The 13,983-nt window shown below is 47.0% G+C and overlaps 1 pseudogene; it reads right to left on the reverse strand.

The window, feature by feature from the left end:
- Positions 1–8,817: 8,817 nt before the first annotated feature.
- LOC104676279 lies at positions 8,818–11,796 on the reverse strand (annotated as a pseudogene).
- Positions 11,797–13,983: the final 2,187 nt, after the last annotated feature.

The raw sequence follows: 13,983 nt of genomic DNA on the forward strand, positions 1-13,983 counted from the left end.
CCACTGTTCTTTCTCTATACTTTGTCTCTGTGTCTTATTTCTTTTCTCAGTCTCTTGTCCCACCTGACAAGAAATACCCACAGGTGTGGAGGGGCAGACCACCCCTTCAGTCAGTGAGGATGGCAGGCACCTGTGTTCAGTTGGGCTGGAGGGCCCCTGCCTTTGAGGCTGACCCAGGCTGCAGATGAGGTCCTTCCTCCCTGCAGGGCAGCTGTGCTGGAGGCCCCTTCTTTCGGCCTGTCCAATAGTGAGCAGTCCTGGCCCAGGCTGCAGGGTCCTTTGTTTGTCCAGGCCAGCCCGGATGTCTTCTCTCAACCCAGCCTAGGAAGGCTAAGGGTCTGGAAAATCCCACCCCGTCTCCTTCTTTCAGTGTGCCTGGTAGGTATTCCAGGATTCCCGATGCACCTGCCATGCTCGAGGGCTGCTCATAACTTGAAAGCTCACCCTTCTTGGTTACCAGTGCCTCTCCACTAGGAGAGCTCTTAAGTTTCAGATCAGAGGCAGGCCTTCTTTGCCAAGCCCTGTTCACTGCAATTACATTGTATTTCCTTGGGAACATGCACTGGACATTTGTCAGTTCAATTTCCAACCTACCCCCCGTCCTCCTCACTCTCCTGTGCTGGTTCCTCGTGCCTTCTTTTCCTTAGGGAAGCAAGGGGAGGCATTTGGGGAGGACAACCCTCTGCCTCCATGCTGCTTGGCTCTGGGACAATTGGCCTAAATTATTCCTGGAGACTTTAGGCAGACATTGGAAAGAACTTCCTGACCAACAGGGGCTTAGAAACAAACAGGAGTGCGAGGAAGATGGTGAATTTGTTGGCCCTGAAGACATTCTATGGGGGATGGGTGTGTGGAGAGGCTTAATGGTCTGTTTCAGACAGAGGTAGGTCACCTCTTAGGAGACTACCTAAGGTTGGTCTCGAACCCCTGGGCTCAAGCAATCCTCCCCGCCTCAGCCTCCCAAAGTACTAGGATTACAGATGTAAGCCACTGCACCCAGCCCTGATTTCAAGCTCTTTTACGTGCATTAGCCCATTTCATTTTTGAAGCAGCTCGGTGAAGTTTAAACTTTTGCCTACTCCTCCTCTTTGTTTGATGAAGACCCTAGGGTCTAGAGAGGTGAAGTCACATGCGCAGGTCCCACCAGGGTGGCAGAGCTGGGTCAGAAACCCAGTTGTCCCAACTCCCTGCCCAGGACCTTCACCACACAGCAGCAGCCACAGAGGACTGTGGCTTACCTTGGCCTCAAGGAGAGGTTACACCCTGGGTTCTCTGGGAAGGAGGGAGGTGGGGAAGCCTGGGGTGGAAGGAGATACTGAGAGGAGGGTGGAGCTGTGACAGAGGCCCCAGCCTCCATCATGCCAGGTGGATCTAGGCCCGCCAGCCTTGCCAGGGAACCCAAGCCAGGCAGCTGGGAAAAGGAGGATGCCATTCCCAGCCTGGCCTGTGAGTCTTAGCTGTGGGATAGGGGTCATCTTCTGCCCTGTTTCACTTCCATCAGCCAGCCTAGCTCCTAGGTAGCCAGTGACTACCTGGTACCTGGCAGAGGAGAAAATGGGCCTCAGCCCCAAGTCCTCCCCAAAGGGGAGGATAAAACCTATAATTAATTAAGAACCTACTGGGTGCTGGGCTTCATCCTTTGTGGTTTGAATGAATTAGTTCATTTTCAAAATAGCTCCATGAGTCAGGTCTTCTTATCCTCTTCTCACAGGTAAGAGAGGTAAAACACAAGGCCCACATCCTAGGTGGTGGAGCCAGGATCATGCCAAAGCTCACAATCTTTCTAGGATACTGTGACTTTACCGGAGGCCATGGCTACCAGCAGCCAGCCAGCTCTGCCAGAGACCACTGCCACCCCTTGCACCATCCCACTGGGTAGAGCAGGGCCCATCTTCTCCATGCAAGGCAGCTGCAAAGGCCCCTGCACCATTTCTACCACTTGGTTCAATTCCCAGATGGGGCTGAGCCCCTTACTGAGCTGGTAGGTATACAAGAATGAATAAGAAAAAATAGTTTCCTGCAGGAGCTGGATTTACGTAAAAAAAAAAAAAAAAAAATAGGCCAAGTGTGGTGGCTCATGCCTATAATCCCAGCACTTTGGGAGGCCAAGGTGAGCAGATCTCTTTTATTTATTTATTTAAGAGATGGGGTCTTACTATGTTGCCCTGGCTGGTCTCAAACTCTGGGCTTAAGCAATCTGCCCGCCTCGGTCTCCGAAATTGCTGGGATTACAGGTGTGAGCCACCGCACCCAGCCCGGGTGGATCTCTTGAGCCCAGGAGTTCAGACCAACCTGGACAACATGGTGAAACCCTGTCTCTATTTTTTAAAAAAATTTTAAAAAGTGGTAAAGGAATTGCAAGCACTGTGCTGAGAAAGGAAGGGTGATTTCCATCTAGGGGTGTAAGATGAGATACCACAGAGGAGATGGTGTCTGAGTTGGGCTTGGAAAAGTAAAAGTATGTCTCCTTTCCCATAGCAGGGAACAATGTCTTGCCTTTAAGGTGGAGGTGGGAGTTAGGGGATGTTTTCTCTCGCAAAGACCCCAGCTCCTCCATGAAAGCAGGCAGCTTCCTCCAAGCAAGCGCATTGACTAGAAATATTTTCTAGAAAATGATATGAAGGGGCCAGAGCAGCTGCAGATGACTTAGTGAGTTGGGATTGGCAGGTACCTCTTTAGGGCCTGTAGAGATAATGTCACATAACAGGGATTGGCTGTTGCCAGAAGAGTGGATAACAGGGAGCCCTTGGGAGGGGGACAAGGCTGAATTCCTCAGTGACAGGTGACTAACCTGCTCTGCAAAGGCTCAAACTTAAACTTGGAGAAGAAAGGGTCCACAGTACTGGGGCAGTTACAACCAGTAGGACCCACAGAGAAGCTGGGCAGAACTGGCAACATAATTTGCAGGGCCCAGTGCAAAAGGAAAATCAGTTCAAAAATCTACTCAAAAACTGCTCAGAATTTTGAGAGTGACAGCAGAGCACAAAACTCATCTTGGGAACCTTTGTAAGCGTGGGTTACAGGCACATGAAGCCAGCCCTGAAGTGTGGGCTGGGAAAAACAAGCAAGGGATAAGGCCACAGGAAGAGCAGCCATAGGAGCCTTCTGACCTAATGGTCTGATCAAAATGAAGAGAACCCATAAACACAGGTGGGTAATCCTGAGACACAGCCAGGGCCACACTCAACCTTTCCTAGATGTACCACTGAGGCCTTTGTAGCTCTCCCAACCACTCAGTCCACCCCAGCCAACCAGCATTCTCCAAGCGTCCAGGTCTCGCCCTATTTGGCAGAGAGAAGGCATTTAAATTTCACCTCTCTGTGTTGGGGGAGCTCTAAACGCTGGGAAAAAATGTCAAGCCTGGAGACCATCTGGGGCAAAGGCCTCTGGAGCTGTTTCTTTAATTTAGAGAACTGACAACTGAGGGTAGGGGCCTTTGGCAAGCACAAAGGGTGATGGCCCAGAAAAGAATTAAAGTATTAACAACGGGCTCCACTGGCACCGGCCTCCTGTCCCCCGCCCGGGGGTTCATGTGGCTGGGAAGCCTGATGTCTCTGTTTCAACAGTGGGATCAAAGCTGACTTTCAGAGCAACACAAGCCAGGGGTAATTTTTAGCACAGACATAACTTTCTAGTTCCTTTTCCCTACCCCTCATTTTTCAGTTGCCTTTAAAGAGGCCACAGAGAACTGAAAATCAAATCGAAAGTTTAAAGAGACAAGTCCAAAAATGCAAACTGGGTAAGGGGACAGAGCCACCAGCTGGACAAAATGTGCCTGGAAAAACAGCATCCTCTGCTGGGCAGGTGCAAGAGATTTATAGTTGAGTTTTGCAGACGTTTCGTCACGTTATGAGCCAGCTCCGGAGACCCTCATAAAATTCTGCTTACGTAAAAGAACAAACTAGCTGATAAAAGTCAGCTGTTGCCTATAAACACACTGTGGGGATTGCAATGGAGTAGAGGATTTATTAGTCTGGGCTCTCTGTGCATATTAAGAACTGCTCCACGTGTTTCAATCAGAAGAGATGAGCCAGAGCAGAGAGGGTTGCTTCCCACTCACATGATGGCCAACAGGCCACACTGACCCCCACCCCATCACTTACTCTACTAGAGACCAGAGGGAAGATTCTTGCTGAAATTAAGTCACAGAGGATCTAGCCTCACATTTCCCTATCTCGTCTCCCACAAAAACCCACAGAAATAATCAGTCACTCTCTCCATCCACTGCATTCCCCACACATCCTTCACAACAGCCCTTCTCACGAAGGGCTTGCAGATCTGCCTGGCCTCCTAGATCATGGACTTCTTTCATTTATCTCTGTATTGCTAATGATGAGTTCTGTGCTGGGCACACAGGGAGGCCTCAGAATGAATGGATATAGACGTGACAGGCTCTAAAGCCCCATATACATAGGTTATGACTGTCCCACCCAAACAGCATGGAGGGGTGGGGGAAGCAATGCCGAGGTACCTGTTGGACTTGAGGACTGACAACAAAAAGGGGAGGAGAGGTGCAATGAAGGCATTATGAAGGTGTTTCTTCCCCAGAGAAGGGCCGTCTTTGTGGCTACTCTACCCAGCCATCAATCTCTGTGCTAACTGCTGCTTTTTTCTCAGGATGAAGGCTCTTTCTTAAGGAATGGCCCTATAACAGAATGAAGGTACTTATTAAGGGTGCAGATATCTGGCCCCTCCCCATACATACTAGATCGGAATCTCTGGGCTGGGGCCCTATAGTCTCAGAAAAATGACTTTCCTTTGCTCTATGTGGAAACCAAGAAGAAGCCTTCCAGGAAGGATGGGGAGGAAGAGAGTGCCTGGAAGGGGTGCCCCTGTCATTCCTTCAGAAGCACTGGCTTTCCCCTACCACTTTTACATCAAAGTCAAAAGTGTAGGACTCTGGTAGACCATGCCAGGATTTGCTCCAACCCTCTTGGCTATGGGATCAGAAGGGAGGGTAACTGGCAAGGTTGCAGCTGTCCTGGAAGAGGCTTTGATACTTTATGTGCCACTGCCAAGTCAGATGGGGGTAACTCTGCACTGCAGGATCCATGTATCAGAAAACCTCACTCTTGTTACAGCTGAGTAGATGTTAGACATGCTCTTGCCTTCTGTGGCAGAGAGGGATCAGTGGTGTGGGGGAAAGCACCTTTCACCAGAATCAAGCAAGCCCTGGTACAAATTCTGGCAACAACACTGACAAGTTGTGGGCATTAAGAAAACTTACCAGGTCTCTGTCTCAGTCTCCTCATCTACCTGTTGGAAGCAAGTATACTTGTTTCAATACTTGTTGAGGGTTTAAAAAGATATTAAAGAGCCTAGCACAGAGCTATACACTTAGTGAGTGACTAATAAAGCTTAAGTGAATTTCAATCCCTTAAATGCTGATAAATGTACCAAAAGCCCTCACTACTCCTCTCACTTAAACCTTACAACCATGTAAAGACATATCATCACTTCTCCTATACAGATGAGGAAATAGACTTAGGGAAAATTACTTGCGCAAGATCACATGGCTAGCTAAAGACTGAGCTGAGACTTGAACCCGGGTCTAGGTTCTCTCCTTCCCCTCATCCTCAAACCTGCTCACTGAAAGGTGCACTCTCCCTCCCTTCTCATAGGGAAATGGAATTATAAACGATCCAGTGTTTGAGCAGGTTGGGAAGGTACCTGGCTTCTCATCCCAATTAAAGTCAGATGTAATACAGTCCCCGTAGAGCCTGGGATCTCCTTGGGCAGGCAGGAGTCCTTCTCTTTAGGGCCCAGGCAACCCAGCAGCTTGAGACAACCCTTACTCTGAGAGAAGAATCTGAAGGTCAGTTTCTAGATGTGGATGGGGAGCGACAGGATAGAGGGAAACCAAAACTCTTCATTTCATCCCAAGACTGTCTTATACGGACAGAGAAAGAGGTTCTGACCCAGCTGAGGAGAAACAGAGAACAAAACTCACATTGATGTCTTCATTCATAAGCCAGTGGCACACATAAAGCAGGAGCACCAGAAGTATTCCCATTGTGGTGATGCTCCCTGAATTAGTTATCAATTTAATGATTCCAGTAAAAAATAATGACAATTTATTTTGTTGTTGTTGTTGGAAGGTGGTGGGATTAGCTAAATGGAAAATTCCAGGGGGTTGGGGGAAGGCCTAATGAACAAGAGTGGGAGTGCAGGGGGATTGCTATTATAAAAACCAATAGGTGTTAAGACTTTGGAAACAAATGTCCACCCTAAGGGGCGATTTAAGTAAATTATGGTTTACCCACACAACAGAAATCTGAGCAACTGTTTTTTAAAAAAAAATGTAAGGAAGCTCTTTATATAGAATGAACCCCAAGATACAGTAAGTAGGAAAGAACAAGGTGCAAAAGTGGGTATATGGTATGTTACCATTCATATAAAACGAAGGGAGGTTTCTTTGTTATAGTGATTATCTATTGCTGTGGAACAAATGGCCCCCAAACTTAGCGATTTGGAACATTTTTTTATCCCAGTGTACATGGATGAGGAATCTGGGCAGTGCTTGGCTGGTCACCTTTGGCTGGGATCTTCAAGAGCTGTAGTCAAGCTGTCAGCTGCAGCTGCGGACCCATCAGAAGGTTCAACTGGGAGGGAGGATCTGTTTCCAAGTTCACTCACATGGTTGTCAGCAGGCATTGGTCTCTCACATGAGTCTCTCCACAGGGCTGCCTCACACCATCGCAGCTGTCTTTCTCCAGGGTGGCTGATCCCAGAGAGAGAGAGCACCCAGATGGAAGCTGCAGTTTTTTTTACCTATTTCAGAAGTGACATCCTACCACTTGTGTAGTATTCTATTCATTAGAAGTATATCTGTAAGTCCAGTCCATATGGAAGGGGAGGGGAGTACACAGGGGCATGAATACCAGAGGTGGGAGCACTGGGGGCTGCCTTTGAGGATACCTGCCCACCACACTCACCCAGGCAAATAGTATTTCCGGAAGGATACATGAGAAACATCCAATATGGGTTGCTTTCAGGGAAGGGAATTGGGAAACTGGAGGAGAAGCATTTTTCACTGAGTACACCATTGTTCTTTTAGAGACAGGGCCTCACTCTGTTGCCCAGGCTAGGGTGAAGTGGTGTAATCATGGCTCACTGTAACCTCAAACTCCTGGGCTCAAGTGATCCTCCCGCCTCAGCCTCTCAAATAGCTAGGACTATAGGCACACACCACCACACATGGCTCTTTTTATTTATTTATTTATTTATTTATTTATTTATTTATTTATTTGAGACTGAGTCTCGCTCTGTCGCCCAGGCTGGAGTGCAGTGGTGCGATCTCGGCTCACTGCAACCTCCACCTCCCGGGTTCAAGCAATTCTCCTGCCTCAGCCTCCTGAGTAGCTGGGACTAAAGGTGCATGCCACCACACCCAGCTAATTTTTATATTTTTAGTAGACACAGGGCTTCACCATGTTGGCCAGGATAGTCTCAATCTCTTGACCTCATGATCCACCAGCCTGGCCTCCCAAAGTCCTGGGATTACAGGTGTGAGCCACTGCACCCAGCCCTCTTTTTTTTTTTTTTTGTAGAGACCTTGCTGCATTGCCCAGGCTGGTCTAAACTCCTGACCTCAACCCACCCTCCCACCTTGCCCTCCCAAAGTGCTGAGATAAGCCATTGTGCCTAGCCTAAATATGCTCTTGCTTACCTTTTATACAATATTGATGTATCACTTACTCAAAAAATAAATCAGGCCGCGTGTGGTGTACAGCAGTTCACATCTGTAATCCCAGCATTTTGGGAGGCCAAGGCAGGCAGATCACTTGAGTTCAGGAGTTCAAGACCAGCTTAACCAACACGAGACCTTGTCTCTACTAAAAATATAAAAATTAGCCGGGCATGGTGGTAGTCGCCTGTAATCCCAGCTACTCAGGAGGCTGAGGCAGGAGAATCGCTTGAACCTGGGAGGCACAGGTTGCAGTGAGCTAAGATTGCACCTCTGCACTCCAGCCTTGGTGACAGAGTAAGACTCCACCTCAAAAAAATAAATAAAAAGTATTTTAAATTTAAAAAGAACAATGAAAAGGATGGCATTTTAAGAGACAAAAAGCTAAGAGGAAACAAAATAAAAAGAATAACAATTGTACTTAAATACTATATAGTTATTTCTGAGCACTATAAACATGCTTGTTTCTATTTAGCCATTTCTTGTCTCTATGAGGGAAGTTAAAAAACCTCTTTATTGGCTGGGTGAGGTATCTCACACCTGTAATCCTAGTACTTTGAGAGGCCAAGGTGGGCAGATCAGAAGGTCAAGAGATTGAGACCATCTGGCTAACATGGTGAAACCCCATCTGTACTAAAAATACAAAAAATTAGCCAGGCTGAGGCAAGAGAATGGCGCGAACCCGGCAGGCGGAGTTTGCAGTGAGCCGAGATGGCGCCACTACACTCCAGCCTGGGCGACAGAGCAAGACTCCATCTCAAACAAACAAACAAAAACAAACAAACAAACAAACTTCTTTATTACATATACATACACATAAGCAAGCAACTCCCATTTGTAGAGCAAAATACAAATGCTTGAGCTGGGATTCACAATCCTCTTCGCAATTTGGTTCCAGTCCACCCTTACTGACCCATTTCCTGCCATCCTTCCATCCTTCTATGAACTCGTTATCTGCGATACTGCACTATTATTTGCCAGTTCTGGAGGGTAAAGGCAACAAACACAATGCCTGGCACACAGCAAACTTTCATACAGAGTCTTTCATCCAGTTGGTCTCTCCGAGACCCAGTCCTCAGGTTCAAGACATTGATATTTCAAATATGTCAGACTAAAATACTGACGTTTCTTTAGAAATACCAGGGTGCAGCAATGTCAGTCTTCAACTGTGGTGCCCGTGGTCTCCAGATAAACACAGCTTCCTTACTCTTCCAGGAAGAAGGAAACATTGAATAGGATATCTGAAATAGAGAGAGAGAAAAACTGACATTATCACCTCTCCTGGGAACATAAAACACACAGAGGTACAGCAAGGGCATCTTTCTTTTTTTTTTTTTTTGAGATGGAGTCTTGCTCTGTCGCCCAGGCTGGAGTGCAGTGGCACGATCTCCGCTCACTGCAAGCTCCGCTGTCTCCTGGGTTCACGTCATTCTCCTGCCTCAGCCTCCCGAGTAGCTGGGACTACAGGCGCCCACCACCACGCCTGGCTAATTTTTTTGTATTTTTAGTAGAGACGGAGTTTCACCGTGTTCACCAGGATGGTCTGGATCTCCTGACCTTGTGATCCGACCCCCTCGGCCTCCCAAAGTGCTGGGATTACAGGTGTGAGTCACCGTGCCCGGCCAGCAAGGGCATCTTTCTAGTGCTTCCAAAGAGGTGAGCCACAGGGAGAGAAAAGAGGAGAGGAGACCTGAAGGAAGAACACAATCCAGTACCTTGTACAGGATCTTGGTGTTCATTCGGTCCCAGGCCTTGGACAAAGCTTGGGGGTTTGCCAAGTCTCCCCGTTGAATAGAGGAAAGAAGATATTTTCTCTTCAGGTAAGTTTCTGGAAGTTGAGGATTGCTCAAAAGAAAATGAAATATGCTGAAGGGAAAAAAACACCCTAGTGAGAACCAGAGGGAGCTATAAAATTGAAAGTGCAGATATCCTTACATTTTACCAGGTGGGCCTGATTCACCTAGGCTACAGATATTTCCTGAGCAACTATTTACTAATATGGCTTTGTGCTATAGGGAAAGAGGAAGGAAACCATCTCTGAAATCTGGGATCTCAGCATGGTGAGGACAAAACCAGATCCTGAGAAGAAAGAACAAAAGTGACATGAAAGGTAAAGCTCAGTGGAGGTCCAAAGGATAAACACAACTAATTCAGAGGACAGCAGGGACACTCCAGCTGGTAGGAAACATAAACAAAGGCACAGAAGCAGAGATGCATAGAACGAATTCAGGGAAAGCAAATCTTCCAGTCATGGATGCCACATGGAGAGCAGTCAGAAAGGCTGAAAGGTAAACTGAGCCAAAACAGAATACTGCCAGGGCATTGATCCATACCATAACTGGCTCCCAGCCTTGAGAAGGCCTCAAAGTTGTCAGCAATGTCCTTGTTGTTGATGTTTACCTCATATCACGTGCCCCCAGGCATGCTGAGCCTGCAGCTTGTTAAGAATCTTTGTGGCATCAAAGCCAGCCTTATTGCACGGCTGGTGTGGGGTAATCTCCAAGGCCTTTGTATATGCCCCAATCAACAGCTGCTGTTTTCTTGGAATAGTCCTTGGGGAATCCCGAAGGTACTTAAAGAACTCCCTCTCAATGACCCCGCCACCAGCCACCACTGACTCATTCTTGATGGTACCATGCAGGGACCGCTCTGTCTCCTCCATAAACTGCTTGGCACTGCCACAGAGGATGAAGGTTCATGTCTTGGCCTTGGGGCAGCCAATAAAAAAATTTTACCTCTCACCTTTAAATCTGGGTCTCTTCAAATACCTGGCATCGACCCAACACATCTGCTGAGACAGCATTCGGACTGGTCTGGATTGAGACTTCACAGGCCATCATCATGCTCTTCAGCTTATCCTCAGGTACTCAGCCAGCACAGAACATGTCCCTGTCAGCAAAGTACTGGGTGGCCACGTCCCCAGTGGGGAGTCTGGACAAGACAACTTTGGCTCCAGAATGATGGATCCTCTCTAACTTGTCATAGAGAATGTTCTACTTGGTATCAACAATCTCCTGATAATCCTTAAGTGTGTGGACTCTTATCTCAGCATTATCTTTCTCAGCTTTCAACTGGAGCTCAGTATTCAAAAGGGCAATCTTGGCCAGGAACGGTGGCTCATGCCTGTAATCCCAGCACTTTGGAAGGCCGAGGCAGGCCAATCACGAGGTCAGGAGTTTGAGACCAGCCTGACCAACATGGTGAAACCCCGTCTCTACTAAAAATACAAAAATTAGCCAGGTGTGGTGGCGCATGCCTGTAATCCCAGGTACTCAGGAGGCTGAGACAGGAGAATCACTTGATCCCAGAAGGCAGTAGTTGCAGTGAGCTGAGATCAGGCCACTGCACTCCAGCCTGGGTGACAAGAGCGAAACTCCGTTTCAAAAAAAAAAAAAAAAAAAAAAGGCAATCTTGGGGTCATAGTATTTTTGAGGGGGTTGTATTTCAAACCCAGCATAAGAGAAAGTCTTCTTGAATGCAACACCAGCTACCAGCAAGGGCTCCACCCTGTACCTTCTTGATTCCAATCATTTTAAGCTGCAGCAAATCATTGAGCATCATCACTGCATCCACCACCATTTTAGCAAAGAAAGCCTTCTGCTGTGAGATCAGCTTGGAGGTCAGAGCAGTCCTGGCACACTACTCCAGAAGATTCCTCTGCTCCACTTTATCTCCCTCCTTCACAGTCACAGCAAACTCTCTGATCTTGTTAACTGCCAACTGGGTGGCTGTGCAGAAAGCTCGAATGTGAGCTGAAGGTGTAAAACATCCTTCATCTACAGTTTCACCTGCTTCAGAAACTCTGCAGCCAGCAAGGTCAGTGAGGTGGTGCCATCACCCACCTCAGCATCTTGGGATTTGGTAATGTCTACTAATGTCTTTGCTGCAGGATGGACAACATCAAGAAGTTTCAGAATTGTGGCCACCTCATTAGAAATTGTTGCTTTGCCTCTGCCATCCACAATAAGCTCGTCCATGCCATGGGCACCCAGGGTGGTTCTTACAGGCTTAGCAATCACCTGGCAGGCACTGAGGTTATTCACAAGCTGGGGGATACCTTGGGAGCTATCAGTCCCCTCTTTCAATAGGATAACTAGTGTGGGCATCATTTTGGAAGCTTATTCAGCAGCCTGTTACTCTCCTCTCTTCTCTGTGACAGGTTCCCCCAGCAACCCACCTAATTTTTGACTTTTTAATAATTGTCATTCTGGCTGGTGTGAGATGGTGTCTCATTGTGGTTTTGATTTGCATTTCTCTGATGATTAGAGATGTTCAGAGGTTTTTCATGTTTGTTGACCACTTGTATGTCTTCTTTTGAGAAGTGTCTGTTCATGTTCTTTGCCCACTTTTTAATGGGATTATTTGGTTATTGCTTGTTGAATTAAGTTTCTTATAGATTCTGAGTATTAGACCTTTGTTGGCTGCACAGTTTGCAAATATGTTCTCCCATTCTGTAGGTTGTCTGTTTACTCTGTTGATAGTTTCTTTTTGCCTGGCAGAAGCGCTTCAGTTTAATTAGGTCTCACTTGTCAATTTTTGGTTTTGTCGCAGTTGCTTTCGAGGACTTGTTACAAATTCTTTCCCAAGGCCAATGTCCAGAATGGTATTTCTGAAAATTTCTTCTAGGATTCTTTTTTTTTTCTTTTTTTTTTGAGACGGAGTCTCACTCTGTTGCCCAGGCTGGAGTGCAGTGGCACAATCTCGGCTCACTGCAAGCTCTGCCTCCTGGGTTCACGCCATTCTCCTGCCTCAGCCTCCCGAGTAGCTGGGACTACAGGCGCCTGCCACCACGCTCGGCTAATTTTTTGTATTTTTAGTAGAGACGGGGTTTCACCGTGTTAGCCAGGATGGTGTCAATCTCCTGATCTCGTGATCTGCCCGCCTCGGCCTCCCAAAGTGCTGGGATTACAAGCATAAGCCACTGTGCCTGGCCTCTTCTAGGATTCTTATAGTTTGAAGTCTTATATTTAAATCTTCAATCCGGCTGAGCGTGGTGAGCCACGCCTGTAATCTCAGTACTCTGGGAGGCCAAGGCAGTTGGATCACCTGAGGTAGGGAGTTCGAGACAAGCCTGGGCATCATGGTGAAACTCCATCTCTACTAAAAATACAAAAATTAGCTCGGCATGGTGGCAGGCACCTGTAATCCCAGCTACTCAAGAGGCTGAGTCAGGAGAATTGCTAGAAGCCAGGAGGCGGAGGTTGCAGTGATCTGAGATCATGCCACTGCACTACAGCCTAGGCGACAAGAGCAAGACACCTCAAAAACAAAACAAAACAAAACAAAAAAACAGCTACAATCCATCTTGAGTTGATTTTTGCATATGGTGAAAGTTAAGGGTCCAGTTTCATTTTTCTGCATATAAATAGCCAACTATCCCAGCACCATTTATTGAATAGGGAATACCTTTTCCCATTGTTTATTTGTGCCAACTTTGTCAAAGATCAGATGGCTGCAGACGTGCAGCTTTATTTCTGGGTTCTCCGCCGGGCGCGGTGGCTCAAGCCTGTAATCCCAGCACTTTGGGAGGCCGAGACGGGCGGATCACTAGGTCAGGAGATCGAGACCATCCTGGCTAACACAGTGAAACCCCGTCTCTACTAAAAAATACAAAAAAAACTAGCCGGGCGAGGTGGCGGGCGCCTGTAGTCCCAGCTACTCGGGAGGCTGAGGCAGGAGAATGGCGTAAACCCAGGAGGCGGAGCTTGCAGTGAGCTGAGATCCGGCCACTGCACTCCAGCCTGGGCGACAGAGCGAGACTCCGTCTCAAAAAAAAAAAAAAAAAAAAAGTTTCTATTTCTGGGTTCTCTATTCTGTTCGAGCCATTATTGTAAGTGAATTAATGCAACAACAGAAAACCAAATACTGCATGTTCTCACTATATAAGATAGCTTGAAGTAAGCTGATGTGATGCCTCTGCTTTTTTTTTTTTTTTTTTTTTTTTTTTTTTTTTTTTTTTTTTTTGCTTAGGATTGATTTGGCGAATGGAGCTGCTTCTGAGTTTCATATGAATTTTAGAATAGTTTTCTTCTAATTGTGTGAAAAACATTGGAAGCTTGATAGGAATAGCATTGAATCTCCAGATTGCTTTGGGCAGTATGGCCATTTTAATGTTACTGATTCTTTCAACCTATGAGCGTGGAATGTTCTTCCATTTGCTTGTGTCATCTATGATTTCTTTCAGCAGTATTTTGTGGTTATCCCTGCAGAGATCTTTCATCTCCTTGGTTAGATGTATTCCTAGGGGTGTGTGTGTATTGTAAATGGGATGGCATTCTTGATTTGGCCCTCAGCTT

Source organism: Rhinopithecus roxellana, chromosome 4 (assembly GCF_007565055.1).
Source record: "Rhinopithecus roxellana isolate Shanxi Qingling chromosome 4, ASM756505v1, whole genome shotgun sequence".
Taxonomy (NCBI): Eukaryota; Metazoa; Chordata; class Mammalia; order Primates; family Cercopithecidae; genus Rhinopithecus; species Rhinopithecus roxellana.